Genomic DNA, 17,969 nt, shown 5'->3' with positions numbered 1-17,969 from the left:
CAGTGCCCGGCAGCAGGAGCACCTACAAAAACAACCCTCCCCTGGTGGGGCAGCGAGGGAAAATCTTACTAAGGAAAGTGACTTGCAACTCCGGGAAGCCTGGGCGGCTCACGGCAGGCAGTCCTGGGCGGCGTTGGGGGGCGAGGAGGGGGGAGGGGATGAAGGGAAAAGAGACGGGAAGGGGGGGAAGGGCAGGGGGAGGGGGAGGGGGGCGGTCCCGAGCAATTGAATGGCGCTTTGATTTAACAACTCCAAGCCCTTTGAAAACATTTTGCCAAGAAAAGCTTGCCATCAACACGTATAATCTCTTATCAGAGGCCCCTGAAAGCCCGGGCCCCGGGGTTAATTCCCCCATCGCAATGAGTTTGAATCAGCTCTAAACCCGCAGTGACATGAAAGCGCCCGAGCCTCGGGCCGCACAGAACCCACTGCGATCCGCCGACCGGGGAGGATTACGGGGCCTGTTCCGCGGCGAGCTCGCCGGTGGGACGGGCAGGCTCAAAAGAAAAAGAATAATTAGGGATAATTGCTTGTGTCCAAACACAAGCATTAAGGCCCCCTGTTCCCCTTTGGGACTTTGTGAGCCAGAATGAAAGAGACACCCCCTGTTTTGACAGCTGGACCAGCGGCCTGGATCCGTGACCGAGGGAGGAAGCGCTCCCGGCTGCTGGGAACGCGGCCGAGGCAGGCGGGGGGCCGCGGGGCCCGGAGCCGGCCGAGTCCACGCGCGGGGCCCGCTTTCGCGCTCAGCCCTCCCGGAGCTCGGAAAACAGTGGGTTATTTCCTCGCCCGAAGCCTGCAGCCTCGGAGCTTGCTTCAACCCAGGGGCCTGCGGTGGGGCTGGGCAGCCGAGGCCCGCGCCCAGCGCACGGCGGGTTAGCCGAAGATGGCCAGGGACGTGGCGCCAGAGCCGCCCAAGGAAGCGGGTGCAGTGGAGCTCCGCTGGTTCCACTGCACAAGTTTGCACCCCGAGCCCCAAGTGGTCTCTTCAGACTCGCTAAAGTTCACAAAGTGGGAATGAATATCCTATCCCATCTCGCTTGGCAGGGAGCGGCCTGCGCCACATTTGGAGACACCCGAATCTCAGGGTGGTCCCAGCCACATCCGGCTGCGCCCTTGAAGCCGAGGCCCGCGTGGGAGGCTTCCTTCATGGCTTGGAAGTGACAAGAGAATTAAACACAAGGGAAACGAGTTTAATGGACACCCGCTGCACGCCCTGGTTCGCCAACATGGCCCACAATCCTGAGACTAGCTTGACGTTGAGGTTTGGGGCCAGGTATCTCTGGAGGAGACTGAACAGGCCTTGGCCAACAATTTCAGGGGGCCGAACTTTCCAGGAGGTGGGCTGGTTTGCACCTTGGTTGTCCAGGATGCCACTCTGCCCGAGAAGGCCAAACCAGGCCTGGAGGGATCCTTGAAGTTGTGGGGTGGCAGCCAGAGGCAAAAAAGTGGTTCATGCCAGCTGGATGCCAGCTCCTAGGGTGAGGGGAGGGGAGAGGAGGGAGGAAGGTGGAGAAAGGAGAGAACCTGACAGAAATACGGTCTTTGAGACCACACGCAACACCTGGACCACCCAGGCCGAGGCCTGGAACTGTGAAGCCTCTGAGGGCTGCTAGGCCAACCGGCTAGAAAGGTGGGGTGGGGGGTGGGAGTGGATCTTCCAGAAGACCAGTCTCAGAGTGTCACCAACTGGGGTCTCTCCATGGCAGCCAACAGAATATACATACTGGCCACTCCCAGATGCTCGGCCTGCACTCAAATTCGGATCATATGAGGGGCTGAAGGAAGAGTGGGGAAGTGGCGAGGCGGACACGCAGGCATGAGTGATTAATTAAAGGGAAACCACATCCGACAAGAAAAGAGTTTTCTGAAAGGAGCCCAGTCCGAGAGGAGCTCCTGGCCCTGCAGCTGTGGCCCAGACGGATCTGCTTGCTTCTGAGCCCTCCCCACGCAGCAGAGGACACAAGCTGAGGCCTCCCGGCCCAGCAGAAGGGACTGGCTTGCAAAAACTGTGCGCTTTAAATAAAGCACAAGATTGGAAGTTTCTGGGTTGGCCTGGGACTTGGGGAGGTGGCGGGGCGATCTCTGGGCCTCCCCTGCCTGGCTGTGGCCACCTGGGTCCTCCACAGTGTCCTTAGATGGAGCACCCGCCGGCTAGATATAAGGGCAGGGGCCCCCTAATTTCACCCAGCCAAGCAAAGCCAGCTTGGGTTCCCCAGATGTGATTATGCTAGAGACAAAGATTTAAGATCGAAAACTTCAGATCCAGGCAAAATGCACCCTGCCTCACATTTTTTTTTCTCTTTGTCTTATTACCCCCTTCCTTTTGGGAAAACTCCATGACAGCAACATTACCAAGAAATAAGAGAAAATGCCATTTGCCAAATATCTATTTTCATTTTACGTCTAATTGCCAGTGTTAATTAAAATACCCTCACCTCATTAAGGATTACACACAAAATAAAGCTTACAACTGTAGGTAGATTTTAAACCTTGTAAAGTGTAGGCTTTGGATGGTTCTCAGCCAAAGAACAGTTGAGAAGATTCTAAATGAGGGAAGGTGGTGTGTTTCTCTGACATAAAAGAATGAGCGATCTCATCTGCCTCTTGTGCTTATAAAAGTCAGGACAATTTTTAAAAGCCTTGATTTGCAAAGTTTCCTTCCGTAGAAAAGAGTGATGCAATCTGAGGTTTTGGACTACATCACACTTTTCAGGTTAGGCCTCAAGTTTAGAGGCAATCAACGCTTTATTTATTTGTTCTGGGGGAAGAGGGGATATTCTGATGACAGCAAGGGAGACCTTCCTGCTCCTTTCTCCTGATTCCAAAATCCTTCCTCTTCTCTCTCCAGCTGCTTAATCAGGCTCCCCTAAAGAGAAGGCTTTGGTTTGGGGTTTTGTTTTGTTTTTGAGATTCAATACTGCATATATTTCATCACACCACACTGGTTTCAACAATATATAAAAGCCATGAAATTTAATATTCAATTTCAGAACCTTGGCCAAGAGATGAAATTAGTATACCAAGAAGAAGGGGGAAAAAAAGAAAAGGAAAAGGAAAAGATTCTTAGGAAAATGACAACTTCCACGGAATCTATACTTCCTCAAAACAGCGACACTTTTGCTTCAGCTTGTGGGTCTTTTGCCTTGGTGGGCTCAAAACAGGCGAGACAAACCAAAAAGGAGGTGTGAAAATGACGTCATAGCCTGAATCTGTGCCTCGCAGACGTCAGTGTGGTGTTCCGGAGTTACTCCTGCCGGCTGCACCCCAAAAGGCCCGGGAACCAAAGAGCGCGCTGCAGGAGGGCGGGTCCCTGCAGGCGGCGGCGGCGGCGGCGGCCGGGAGGCTGGAGGGCCACCCTGGGGAGTTGCGGGTCCGAACTTAGAAAGGGTGACGCGGGAGGAAGGGGGGGAGGGCGTCAAAAAAAGACCACAATTCAAAATCCAGAGTTTTTCTAGCGCCCCTCCCAGGGACGTGGAAGGGGTAGTGCAAGTTAAGGACCGGGAAGTTGAAGCTTCGTGAGTTTGATAAATTCGCTTTGGAGTTTTACAATTTTTAAAGCTGTTTGCCCCGCAAGTCCCCACCGGAGAGGCCCCCATACCGCTCCAGCCTGCGTGGAAGCCGGCTGGTCCCCCGAGGCGTGGGGTCCGCGTGGACGCTGCCCGTGAGCGGTGGGGAACCTGGGCATCAATTACGAATCTCCCCCCCGCCCGCCCGCGCCGCCCCCCAGGAGTTTGGGATTTTTTTAAGGAGTTTCCGATAGGGGAGCCCCGGGCGTGAGCCACTGCAGCCAGGATCCCCCGGGACTTTGTCGCGGATGGGGCCTCCCTTTCTGATCCTGCGGCCGGGGCTGTGCGGGCGGCGCTGGAGGTCTTATAGCGCGGGTCGGGACCCGCTGTAGTTGCGCTTGTGCTCCGCGAGTCCCGAGAAGGGCGCAACGTCCAGGTCGCAGGTCCAGCGACCCTTCGAGTGGGCCTGCCGGGGGCAGTGGTCTCACGGCCCCAGCCAAGCGCGCGCAGCTCTGGATCCGTGTCGCAGGGTGGGCCTAGAGGGGAAGAGGGCAGCAAACCATGTCTTTCCCGGAGTGGGAAGGCCCACTTTCCGCTGAACCAGGCCACGCAAACCCTCCCGGGAACCCGAGGCCCAGGGAGACTGCTGGTAGTCGCTGGGGCCGGCCAATGGCAGGCGGTCCAGTTTCAAAGCAAATCTCAAGCTTTGAGGTTTAGCTGATGGACTCAGCTGCTCCTTTTAAGACGCAAACCCAAGTTGGAATGGAAAGGGCTGAAAGATGTGGTCTACTTTCTCGTTTCTCCAAGGAGCGGCATATCCCCCATCTTTCCCAGCCGCCAGCGCTATTACAGCAATGAAATATTTGTTTTGTGGGATATGTTAGAATTTAATGACAATAAGATCTATATTTTTAAAAAAGAAATATATTTTTACGATTGCCACTATACACATTAGGTGCTTGCATTTATGTACCTATCCAGGCAAAACAGACACATGTATATTGGCTAGAATATATTCTAAAACTGCAAAAATAGTAACGTGTTCCATCGAATATGCCATATTTGAGGATGCTGATCTTCTCAAAGCCAATTAAAAATGCATTTTCTTTGATTTCTTATTTAATTTTGTCTTTTTAGGACCACACCCAGGGCATACAAAGGTTCCCAAGCTAGGGGTCCAGTCGGAGCTGTAGCTGCCGGCCTACACCACAGCCACAGCAACACAGGATCCCAGCAGCATCTGTGACCTACACCACAGCTCATGGCAACACTAGGTCTTAATCCACTAATCGAGGCCAGGGATGGAACCCACGTCCTCATGGATGCTAGTTAGTTTCATTAACTGATGAGCCACAACAGAAACCCCCAAAATGCTACTTCTTTTAGTTTTTATTCAGAACCTCCAAACCAGAAGCAAACTGTACTTGCAGAATGTAGCCATTCTATGTGAAAAGATATCTATAAATTGCATTTACAATGGAATTTTAAAAATTCATTTCTTTCTCTAATATTACCTGACTTCAGGGTATGGGAGCTTCTATTCTTGGAGGGACCCTTAGACACAGTCAGTTTTTGGCTCCCAGAGCAGTGTAAAACACTAAATCTGGGCAGATTTGCACAGAACAGAAGCTTTAATTTCACCATCCAAATTCCAGCCAAACAGCTTTGGGGATTTTTCTATGTTCCAGACCCCCTGAATGTTTTTCCAGGTTGTATGGTTGAGCCCCAGCCTATGGCAGCTCAACCAAAATCATGACATTTTTAAATACAGAAACAAAAAGCTGTGTCCACTCTGTGGAAAGAAGGCATTTCATTTTAAAGATGCAACTACTATAACATTGATGAGTTTATGTGTATGTGAAAAAAATTGGGGGATGGGCTGTATATGTAAAAAATGTATTATTTTATTTGTAGTCTTGAAACTGTCTTCAAATAGTTTTGTTTTGTTTTTTTTTTCTAAATGTTTTTTATGAAGGCAAGACATAAAGGAATTCAGGATCATTTTTCCAGATACCGTCTAAGTAAAACTGATTCCTTCCCATTGAGACAGGCATGAATTTTCCTCTGACTTTAAAATGAATGACTACTAAGCCTCATGCACTATTGGTGGGACTATAAATTGGTGCAGCCAATGTGCAAAACAGTATGGAGATTCCTCAAAAAACTAAAATAGAGCTACCATTCAAGCTAGCAATTCCACTCCTGGATATTTATCTGAGCAAAATGAAAATACTAATTAGAAAAGATGTATATACTCATATGTTCATTGCAGCACTATTTACAAAAGCCAAGTTGTTGGAACCAACTTATGCCCATCAATAAGTGAACAGATAAAGAAGATGTGAGATCTATCAATCTATCTATCTGTCTGTCTATCCCTCCCACCCCCATATACACACAAAGGAATATTACTCAGCCATTAAAACAGAGTGGGATCTTGCCATGTGCGATGACATGAGTAGACCTAGGGGATATTATACTAAGTGAAACAAGTCAGAGAAAGACAAATACTGTATGATTTCACGTAAAAGTAGAATCTAAAAAACAAAACAAATGAACACACATAACAAAACAGAAACAGAGTCATAAATTCAGAGAGTAAACAAGTAATTGCCACAGGGGGCAGGTATGGGGGAAGGAGAAAAATAGGCTAGGAAGTTTAAGAGGTACAGACTTCCAGTTGCAAAACTAATGAGTCATAGGTATGAAATGTATGGTGTGGGGAATATAGTAATTATGTAATATGTTTGTATGGTGACAGATGGTAATTAGACTTATCCTAGTGATCATTTTGAAATATATAGAAATATGGAGTTCACCATATCATATGCCAGGCACTAACATAGTTTTGTAGATCAATTATACTTCAAACTCATAGAAAAAGAGGTCTGATTTGTGGCTACCAGAGCTGGGGTTTGGGTGGAGAGGGAATTGGATGAAGTCAGTCAAAAGTTACGAACTTGTAGTTATAAATTCATAAGTACTAGAGATGTAATGTACAACATGATAAAGATAATTAACCCTGTTGTATGTTATGGATGAAAGCTGTTAAAAGAATAAATCCTAAGAATTCTCATCACAAGGAAAAAAATGTTTTTCTATTTAATTTTGTACCTAGATGAGATAATGGATGTTCACTAAACTTATCATGGTATATCATTTCATGACGCTTGTTAGAGCATTATGTTCTACACCTTAAACTTATACTGTGCTTTATGTCAATTATATTACAATAAAACTGGAAGAAAAAATTTTAAGTAAAATAAATGACTACTGTTTGCATTGGGAAGACCACTCAGAAAGCTGTTTTTCTCTACTGCGAATGAAATGTATATTGCATTTCCCCTGAGTGAAACCTGGAATTTTTAAGCTGGACTGGCAAGTGTATCACCATTAATAAATAGAATTTAAGTGCTAGTTTGGAAGATGAAAGTTCTTCTAGTAGGCCCTGACTACATAGTTATACTCTCAAGGTGCTTATAACTTATCACAAATATACTTCAGGATGTACATTGTGGAAAAAGATGTAAGTCAAATACATATGGACATTCTGCAAAAGCAAAGAAATTTACGTTATCAGAGGTAAGACAGAGAAGAGAGTAAAAATAATTCTCCCTGATGCTGAATCCATTCATAGCTGGTAAAATAATTATGGACATTTTTTCCCTCACATCAGTTTAGTCACAGATATGTGAAGCTTGGTGCCGCCACGAGATGTGCCAGCATTTCTTCAGAGCCCCCTCCACAGCACCCGAGAAGTCTGAAGTCATTCAGGTACCCCCTCCATCTTCCTTCCCCCACAGGCCCTGCTTGTGGAGAAGAGTGGAAAGTACAATGTACCAAGTTAAACAAATATTTAACTTGCTCCATGTCCAAGGCAAATTGGATTTCAGGCCAACATATGGGCTCCAGCTCAGGGCTGGAGACATGGCCTCAGGCTGGGTGTGGGAGTGAATGATGCATGCGGTCATTGCTGGGGGCTCCAGCTGGGCCAAACAGACTCTAGGTCACCCACCTTTCCCAGGACTGTGGAGAGGCTGAGCTCTACTTTCTTCCAGAACCCATCAGAGGCTAGAGCTCTCTGAAGGAGGAACAGAATCGTTGATGTAGATTCAGAATTTAACTTTGTACTTCTCTGGCCGAGTTCCTTTAAGGACAGGCACCATGATTTCTTGCTTTGGGGATCTCCGCATTTCGCACTGTGGTTAGCACTTGATACAGGTCTGCTGGATGACTAAAATCACTTTAGTTCCTGGTAGGGAAGGCCCCTTGGTTTTGGCCTTTGGGTCTTCAGGTGGCTACTGCCAAACTCCTTGGAATGGAGTGGCCACTCCTTGGAATGGAGCTTGTCCAAACTGATAGATGCCGTGAGCATAAAACACACACTGCATTTCCCCAGCTTAGAATGAAAAAAAAAAATGTAGCTATCTCAAACATTTATATTCCTTACATGTTAACTAATACTTTAAGTGTATTGGGGTCAATGTATATTTGTGGTGGCCACTTCTAAAATGACCGCCAGTGACCCCAGCCTCCTGGTATTCATGCCTGTGTGTAAGTCCCTCCTCTAGAAGGTGGGCTGCACTTGATGGCCTGATTCTAATGATTCTAACTTGTGGAATTTGGCAGGAGGGATGGGATGGAACTCCCAAGATTAGATCAGGAAAAGACGGCAGTATGACTCTTGGGTGCTCCTGCCCTCTCTTATTAGCTTGCCCCCTCCCCTACTCCCTTACTATCTCAGAGCCCAGTCCTCAGAGAAAAACAGACTCCTAAGCTGAAGATGCCTGATTGAGAAGAGAGGCCCTGGAGGATGAGAGGTCATGCAGAGGAGAATGGAGGCACCCCAGCCCCCAGCCGGAACCAACTGCCGGCTTTTTGGAAGCACCTATCCCAGTCAATTCAGATGAGGTAGCCAGGCTGAGAGCTTGAAGGCAAACTCAGAAGAAGCCCAGAGCCAGAACTATCTAGCTAAGCTTCTGTGTGTGCTGATCCATAGCAACTGGGAAATGATAGATGTGTGTTTTAAGTTAAGTTTGGGGGTAATCTGGTTCACAGCAATAAATAACCAGTATACTCTTATTTACATTAATTTCACTGGTTTCTTTGTCCTTTTTTAAATGTGGCTATTAGAACATTTAAAATTACTTGCGTGGAGTTCCCGTCGTGGCGTAGTGGTTAACAAATCCGACAAGGAACCATGAGGATGTGGGTTCGATTCCTGGCCTTGCTCAGTGGGTTAAGGATCTGGCGTTGCCATGAGCTGTGATGTAGGTTGCAGATGTGGCTCGGATCCTGAGTTGCTGTGGCTCTGGCGTAGGCCGGTGGCTACAGCTCCAATCAAACCCCTAGCCTGGGAACCTCCATATGCCATGGGAGCGACCCTGGAAAAGGCAAAAAGACAAACAAACAAACAAAATACAATTACTTGCGTGGTTCACATTGTCTTTCTGCTGGACATGGGTCTCTGTGGCTCAGTCCGGGCAAAAGTGCTCCAGGCTTCATTCAGGGCTCTAGGGACCTGGACTTAAACTGATGTTATAGACAACCATGAACTATTTAGGTTTAAATCTTACAAAAGAGAATCTCTAATCCCTTGCTAAACCAATTGACATGTTCAAGAGCTTTGGATTGAGCGTCCAGAGTTACTCCATTCCCAGTTGAGCCCCTCGTGAGCTGGACCCTGTAACCAGAGAGACAACTTTAATGTTCCTTCTGGCTCTACCATTGTACAGTTCAATAACGGCTCATTTCAGCATTTTCTTGCCACCCAGGAGTAAGAGCAGCATTGGTGGATGGCTAGCTCAGTGTTTTGTGTGATAATGAACCCATATCAGCAGCTCCGCTTGTCCCAGATGGTCTCTTAGCCGAGCAGTGAGGGGGTCAGGATGAGAGGTGGACACCTGGAGGCAAAAGCACTCTGTCCAGCACACCCCTACCTGCTCCCACCTTGCTCTGCGACCATCCCCAGCCTTTCCTGGAATTCTTAGCTCCCTGTTCCTCACCAGCCCCAACACCTAAAACACTGGGAACCTACCTATGTTTTCATTCCACGGTATTGGAGCTACGTGTGACATTGGGAAGAAATGAAGGACTCGGCTTTCCCTTTATTTGTATTTGCAGAACCACAGAGAGACAAGGTGCTAATTAGAAAAATATTTTAGAAAACATTTTGATTGGATTTTTTTTCTTTTCTTTCTTTCCTTCCTTCCTTCTTTCTTGTCTTTTTTTTAGGGCCGCTCCTGTGGCATATGGAGGTTCCCAGGCTAGGAGTCAAATCTGAGCTACAGCTGCTGGCCTACACCACAGCCCTACACCACAGCCACAGCCACGAGGGATCTGAGCCGCCTCTGTAACCAACACCACAGCTCACAGCAACGCCAGATCCTTAACCCACTCAGTGAGGCCAGGACTTGAATCTGAGTCCTCATGGATACTATTCAGATTTGTTTCTGCTGAGCCACAATGGGAACTCCTGGCTTTTATTTTCCTAGTACAGTGACAAGTTCTCATGAGTTTTCGTCTTTTGACCAGAAGGCCACTGACTGGAGTCTCCTCTACTCAGGCTCTTTATAGATAATTATAGAATAGGACTCCGTTGCAAGAATGAACATGATCTTCTGTGTATTTTTTCCTTTACTTAATTAATAAACTCTCTTCCTTATGTCTTAAATACGTTTTCTTTTGACAGTGTGATTGCAGATGTAAACATGGCCCTTCAAAGGGGGAGGACTTCTCTAGCAATATTTTGAACAAAAGCAGAGAGTCCACTAAAAGGTGGTCACTGATCATTCCAATCACTCAAAAGTGACCCTTGATACATGTTGCTGAAAATATTCCGGCTTTGGACTTATTGGTGATTAAGTGGACGGCAGAGACTGTTATGCAAGCCATTATTCCCGAAATGCTAGTGGATGGTGGCTGTTCTGAAATTTTGAATTAAAAAACGAAGGAGGTTAGCAATACAAATAAGCACTATTTTGGCAGGTGACATTTATTGTTTCGATATATTATTTCTCTAAGGTCTTTCCTTTGCAAATTTGTGTACCAATGCTTTAATGGATTTTCAATTTTCCTTTAGGGATGAGTTTTCGAAAGCTCTTGCTAAATGGTAGCGGTAACTCTATGAGGGACTGTAAAGTGATATCACTTATATGGAGACAAGTACAAAGCAGAGTTTTGTATTAAGTGACCGTTTTAATTTTAGATTTTGATTTTCTGTTTTCTAAATGTGCATCGTTTTTTTCTAAATAAAATCATTAGTGTTTTGTCTAAATACACAAAATAAGAAAGCCATTTCAGATGATACCCAAGCTTTCCCAAGTTTCCAAAATAATGGGATTAAAGTTGTGTGTGTTTTCTTCTGTTTTCCATAGGCACTAACTCTAGACATCGCTTCACAGAGCTAAGCAAGTTGGCTTTGAAAACATGCTCACCATATGCTTCTTATAACTTTCTAAAACAAGTAATGAACAGCACAGTATGTTAGAGTAGGCTGATGTAAATTAATGTCCAAGAAGTCATAGTTCTTAGTTTCTCATTTTTATTCTCATTTTAAAACCAATTTTTCTTTGCTTTAGCTTTTTTTTTTTTTTTTTTTTTTTGCTCTTTTTAGGGCCACACTTGCTGCATATGGAGGTTCCCAGGCTAGGGGTGAAATTGAAGCTGTAGCTGCCAGCCTATACCACAGCTCACAGCAATGCCAGATCCTTAACCCACTGAGCAAGGCCAGGGATCAAACCTGCGTCCTCATGGATGCTAGTCAGATTGGTTTCTGCTGAGCCACAATGGAAACTCTGGGGATCTTTTTTTTTTTTTTTTTTACATTTGCAGGCACCACATTTTTTTTTTTGTTTTAAATAAAGAAAGCCATTATTTTACCAGTGACATTCTATTACTGCCTTCAGGGAATGACGATTTATTGTATTAAGGTTTAGAACGTGGAATTTTATATCTTCAGCTCTTGGAATCCAATCAAACCACTTTCATGCCTTTGCCCCCTCTTTCATCCTCCTCCCCCCTCCTCCTCCTCCACCTCCTAGACTAGCTCACATCCCTCCCCAGCCACACAGCATCTCATTCTTCACTCTCCATAAATCTCTCTCTCCGAGGTGGACCCTCTGCCTTGGGTGAGTCTGTGACATCAGCCGCTTCTGGTTCCTGAGCCTCAGGCTAATCCAGCCTCAGGTGACTCATTCTGTTCTTTCCACCCCTGGCTCCCTCCACCTCCCCTACCCACATCTGGGGTGCTCTCCCTTCCCCTCTCCCCTAGGGGCTTGCTACGCAGACCCAGCTTCAGCCAAGGAAAGTGCTCAGAGGGCAAGGAGAGGAAGAGGGAGAACTTAGCAGGGCTTAGTTAATGTCAAAAACAAGGAAAAGTGGTGACAGGCAGCTTTAAGTATGTGCTGGGTGCGTGCACTTCTTTCTGAAGTCCTGCCTGCTCTTCCCTCACTGCCCCCAAGGCTCTCCTGCATAATTTGCTGTTACCAGCCATGCAAATATTTTTCTAAGTCCCAAATCTAACCCTGCACCACAAACAGGTGCCTTTTTGATAAAATACACGCGTGGCTATTATCCTTTCGCTTTGAGAAGGTGATGAAGGGCATAGGGCCTATCGCGCTAGGCCGTCCCTGGATAATTTGCCATGAGCCTCTTCGTGGATCCAGACCCTCCCTTTGTTTGAGATCAAGCACGTGATTCCTGCAGATGACTGACAAGGGTGGACTTTTAACAACACTATTTCAGGAGGATAATAACCAGCCACCATGCTTTCCTTTTTTTAAATAGTTTATTGCAGGTCGTAGGCTATTGACAATGACTTTAAGCACAAAAGAAAATGGTTCCTTGTGCCCGCTAGTCTCTGAAACCATGTTAAGACTTTTCAGTACCCTCAGAGAAAACCCAGGCTTTCATCAAATGAATCATAAATAGTTAAGAAAACGACTGCTAAATAGAGAGAGGAAGGGGAGAGGAAAAGAAGCATCTGAGAGGAGTTCCCGTCGTGGCTCAGTGGTTAATGAATCTGACTAGCATCCATGAGGATGCAAGTTCGATCCCTGGCCTCGCTCAGCGGGTTAAGGATCCGGCATTGCCCTGAGCTGTGGTGTAGGTCCCCGACATGGCTTGGATCTGGCATTGCTGTGGCTGTGGCACAGACCGGCAGCCACAGCTCCGATTCAACTCTTAGCCTGGGAACCTCCATATGCCCCGGGTGTAGCACTAAAGAGCAAAAGAAAAGAAAAGAAAACAAATATCTGAGATACAAATAAAATGTCAATCCAACTCTCATAGCCACTCTTCCACATCTTACTTTCCTGGGTGATAAATGAAATCAAAGAAAATTCTAGAAGCCTTTACTGTAACTATGTAGAAGAATGAGAACAACCTCATTTTCAGATTAGAAGGAACTTGACATTTTGTTTTATTTCTTGTTCTGTTGGACAATATCACTTCATTACTGATTCTTTGCAGTGGGAAAGATGCTACAATCTTCATGGAAAATCTCATGTTTTGTTAGGATTTCTACAGCTTGATTTCAAGTGTTGCTGCAAGAAATCTTTACCACCGTCAGTTCTTATAGTTTCAGACCACACACACCTATGCTGTAAATGGCCATATGAAATAGAAAAGAATTTTTTGGACCTTTAATTAGAGGAGTGAGTTTATAGGCGCGTGTGCATCTCTTTTCCTTTTTCTTTCAAAATGTGCTGTCTTTTATTGGAAAAATATATAATCCCTAAAATGTCTTTTTTAAAAATTCTTTTAAGACATGCGTAGAGTTAAAACCATGCAAGTCAGGTACATATGTGACGAATCATATTTTTGATATATCTCTCGGCCTAATCATTAACTTTAAATGCCATATAAGAATTTGTAATCCACAGTAAATTATTTCGTAGAATAATTTAAGAGGGCCGCTGACTAATGTGAAACATTCTAGTTTCCACCAGCAGTTGGCTGCCAAACGTTGCAGAAAAAAAAAGGGGGGGAGTCCCAGATAAAAGTTGACATAAATGATCATGACTATAAATCTCTAATGATCAAGTGGCGGTTAGAGATGATTGCGTTTAGAAGAAGGGGAAAAACACATCACACCACATGAAGTCTTTCCTGGTTCCATTTTACACGTTAGGCAACTAGATCTCTAAAAATCCCCTCAAAGCCTTTTCACTTCTCTCATGCCTTCGATCCAATGTCCTGTGTTTCCAAATATATTGTTAATTGGTCGAGTTTATAGAGCAGAGGAGAAAAAAGGGGAAAATCCTAATGACCAGAAAAACCGTCTAAGCTCTGCTTTTAAAATGTGAGCGAGAACAGTTTTAAACTAAAACTTTGAACTTTTTTCACATTTTTTTTCCTCAGAGTATCTTTTCGCAGCAAAAATCAGAATAACTCAAAGTGATAATTATCCAAATAATAGCGATGAGGGATTCCCCCCCCCCAAATGCTTAGGTTCTCGGCAAAGCTGGAAACATTTGAGTGGAAATAATGTTCAGATTATAAAAAGCAGCAGCACATGAGTGAAATCAGGCAGAATTGGCCTGACAGGGGGTCAGAAACCAGAAACAGTGACATGCCGCCCCTCACATGGCAGTGGGATGCAGGTAGAAAGCCATAATTAGCTGAATTTTTTTAGTTTAAAGGATTACTACGAAGCGCAGGGGGAAGAGAGCAAGTCTGGTCACGAAAATGACTTCGCTTTCCCAATCTTCATCCTTTGCTTCAAGATGTGGCTGTGAAGGAAGACAATTACGTCAAAGAAGGTTAGGGGCCTAATTCTGCACACTGCCTTTTAAGCACATTCTGGAGGCCTATTAGACATCATGTAAACTGTAGACAGCAGCTTCTACCACCCCAGTACTAAACATCTGGGCACCAGGTCCTTGGGAGCCGAAATGGAGACATACGCATTTTAACACAATCCAAGAATACAGTCACAGGGGAAACTCTACCTTTCACCATATATGGCCAACGTGCAACTCTATCCAAGACCTTGATGTAGATATTTATGTAATATCTCCACTCTCTCTCCCCTGAGATTGGCAGAGGTTTAAGGAAATACTTTGGGGAGGCCCCTGCAAAGTCTGTCTTCTAAACTATGAATGGTGCTGACGGGGAAAAAAAGCTGAAATGCTTTTTTGAGTGTGAATTGGACTCTCTCCTTGTGGGGTATGTCAGAGAAAGTTTTATCCATCTTTCTAAACATAGCTATAGATCTAAAATGTTGTCGGGATCATGTACACTTGTGACACACATTTTATTTGTGCCAGAGGTGGTTTGGTAAACTGTGATCCCGACCCATTTCTTCAAGGAAGATCTCTGGAGACACAAATGATTAAACAGAAGATCCTTGGGATAAAGTGACTCCTGGGTGATATTTTACAACTAACTTTAAGCGACTTTGGAAAACGGCAGCACAGCTAGATTAACCCCGTGCTGATGATTAGGGAAGAGAAATGCAACTCGTGGGCAAAATTATAATAATGGTTTTCCAAAGGACACTTTAAATGTCATTTTAAAATGACACTTAGGGGGTTCCTACTGTGGCCCAGTGGCTTGATGTCTCTGTGGATACGCTGGTTTGATCCCCAGCCTGGAGAAGCAAGTTAAGGATCCGGCATCGAGGCAGCTTTGGTGTAGGCTGCAGTTTTGGTGTAGGCTGCAGCTCTGGCTCGGCTTCCATCCCCGGCCCGGGAACTTCCATACCCCTCCAGGGCAGCCCAAACAGAAAAAAAAATATTAAAATGACTCACAATTTTTTTCATGCGTGTAATTTGCATAAATAAACCAGTGTGAAATGAGCATGCTTGAGTGAAATCAACATTGAAAGAATATGTAGCAGGCATGACAACGTTATCAAATGAGATCCTATGATGTTTTATTACAAAATTTCAAGTCTGTAGAGGGGGGTGTCAGAAGGTCTGGATTTTAATTCTTTTTTTTTTTTTTAAATAGCTTTCTGACTGTAGCTAAGTCTCCTCATCAGAAAGAAATGAAGCTATTTGTCCTTACCTCAGAGTTATCAGGAAGATAAAATCAGAGAACACATGTCACATTGCCTTGAAAACTGTCATTCTGCAGAAGCACAAGATACGATTCTCATCATATTCTCAACCATCCTGCAGTGACAGGATGCCATTTTCACGTCCCTGCTAATGTAGGGCTCCCACTGGGAAGAGAATAATCAAAAGAATGCCGCTGCCTCCACTCAGGCTCTCTGGAAGGAGCCCTCTGAGCACTGAGGAAGGGCTGAGCTCCTCTCCAAGCATCCCTCACTGCTCCCAAGAGGTTCTCTGGCCAGCGTGTTTACTAGGAGGAGGGTTGGCGAGCTCACGCTCACAGAGGAGGCACCCTTCCATGAGCCGCCCACCACCTGCCCGTCTCCCACACATGTTAATAATAAAAGCTCTTCTCACACCTCCGCCATCAGCAAGTACCTTTGGAGAACAGAGACGCTGCAACCCCCCAATGCTGCCTGGCCGTCCCTCTGAACACAGCTGCACTGCCCTTCCTGCTTCTCTACTCACACTTCCTGCCAAACGTGTTATAATTAAAATATGTTCAGTACATTGTTACTTTGGAGAGATTTTAGCTCCGGGGAAGAGTGGTGGTGGTGGGGGGGGGCCTTAAAAATGTTAATTATCTGGAGCATTGAGCTTAACATTCTGGACTCCAAGATGATTTTTAAGCCTATTTAGTTTTTCTCCAAATTCTTTAAGGCTCATGCAACTCCTGAATGTATCTAGTAATCTCTAATTATCTGTGGAAATGGTGGATGTGAGAAGACCAGATTAAATCCACAGATAATCCCAAAATCTCATTTTAGCCAACAGCACGGTTCTTTTCCCACCAAGCCCAGTACTAGAAGGACCATTAAGAAGAGTTCCAAGCTCCCTGCACTCCTGCCTACCTTCTGGTGGAAATGCTAATGCCTCAGCCAAACTGCCAGGACAAAAGAGCCAGGATACAGAGACGGGAAAATTGGGGGCCAGACTACTGCCGAGCTAGAAAAGCGGATGCCGAGGAAATAGAAGGCATCAGAGTCCTAGTGGAAAGGAGCTACCCACGAGCCTTGCCTTGGGAGTCCTGGGCTGGTTTCCAGAAGAAGCGAGGACATTCTACTCTGCAAAGCTGCCGCTTTCAGATCACGGCTCTCTGCCCGAGTTGGATCATCTGCATGTTCACCGAGACTGTGATCAGGAAGTTCCTTTCCCAATTCATAGACCAAGGCAGTGGACTGATCCAAGCCCTCGCCTCAGCTTGAGCAAAGGAAGGATGAGCAAAGGCAGAAGAAGACAAAGATTCTCTTTGGGGGACTGATCTGTGAATCCCACTGGCCCCCACTTTAGTGTTTTCCCCTTCTTGGTGCTTTTTATTTTTTCCAACTTGATGGTTTGTTAGTGTCAGAACAGTAGTGTTTCACAATCCCTTCAAACCCAGGTCTGCTTTTAATGAACATAAAACCTTACATGGTCTGTAAGGAGATGTGAAAACTCGAAATATCATCAGTGAGGAGTTCCCATCGTGGCTCAGTGGTAACCAACCCGACTAGTATCCATGAGGATGCAGGTTTGATCCCTGGCCTCGCTCAGTGGGTTAAGGATCCAGCAATGCAGTGAGCTGTGGTGTAGATCGCAGACCAGGCTAGGACCTGGTGTGGCTGTGGCTGTGGCCCGAGCTGCAGCTCTCATTCCACCCCTAGCCTGGGAACGTCCATATGCTGCTGATGCAGCAGCCAAAAGCAAATATATATATTCAGTGAAACAAATCAATCCAAATCATTTTTGGATAACTTTTTTGTTGTTGGGTTTTTTGGTTTTTTTTTTTTTTTTTTTTTTTTTTTTTGCCTTTTAGGGTCACACCTGCGGCATATGGGAGTTCCCAGGCTAGGGGTGGAATTGAGCTACAGCTGCCAGTCTACGCCACAGCCATTCCAGATCCCAGCCGCATCTGCGACCTACTCAGCTCATGGAAACCAGGATCCTTAACTCACTGAGCCAGGCCAGGGATGGAACCACGTACTTGCAGATACTAGAGGGGTTCATTTCCACTGAGCCATGACGGGAACTCCCAGATAACATTTTTAAAAAGACAAGACAGTTTTGTTAAACAATCTAATGCCTACTCAGTATCCACAATGGTGTCAGATGATTTTTGATGGGCTTGTGTGGCCCCCCTCCTTCCTTTCTGGGGCCATTTCCATTTCTGCTGGCGCTCTCTGGACTAGAACTTTTGACAAGTTTTAGCTCAAACGCGTCAGGAATACATTTGGATGTTGGGGGCGGTGGGGGCGGGGGGAAGAGAAATGGAAACGATTTGATGAAGGGAAGAAGACCGGGCTTACTTACAGTAACTTCCTGAGGGGGAATAATGAAAATGGAAGTTTGTACTAGAAGATAAAAGAGGCATAGAGGGAGGGGCCACGGTCGGAGGACACAGAAAAAGGAATGATGTCTGTCC

At 45.7% G+C, this 17,969-nt stretch overlaps 1 long non-coding RNA gene across 6 annotated transcripts in view; it reads left to right on the top strand.

The window, feature by feature from the left end:
* Window positions 1-17,683, top strand: part of LOC102165038 (uncharacterized) — a 66,137-nt gene extending 48,454 nt beyond the window's left edge. The window contains exons 3-4 of one of the 6 annotated variants that reach the window (XR_014838048.1): window positions 15,465-17,152; window positions 17,395-17,683. This is a non-coding gene — a long non-coding RNA (uncharacterized LOC102165038). Of the gene's footprint in view, window positions 1-617; window positions 6,777-7,185; window positions 7,284-8,253; window positions 8,602-15,464; window positions 17,278-17,394 lie in introns of those variants that run through there. The other 5 variants (XR_014838054.1, XR_014838050.1, XR_014838047.1 and 2 more) reach the window with 5 other exon arrangements.
* The last annotated feature ends 286 nt before the right edge of the window (window positions 17,684-17,969 follow it).

The sequence above is a fragment of the Sus scrofa genome, chromosome 2 (genome assembly GCF_054392235.1).
Source record: "Sus scrofa isolate SSC_HxYL_T2T_F1_AM1 chromosome 2, Sscrofa_HxYL_maternal_Yorkshire_Landrace_v2.0, whole genome shotgun sequence".
Classification (NCBI taxonomy): domain Eukaryota; kingdom Metazoa; phylum Chordata; class Mammalia; order Artiodactyla; family Suidae; genus Sus; species Sus scrofa.
The sequence above is the reverse complement of the archived record's forward strand: the minus strand, read 5'-3'. Positions and strand labels throughout refer to the sequence as shown.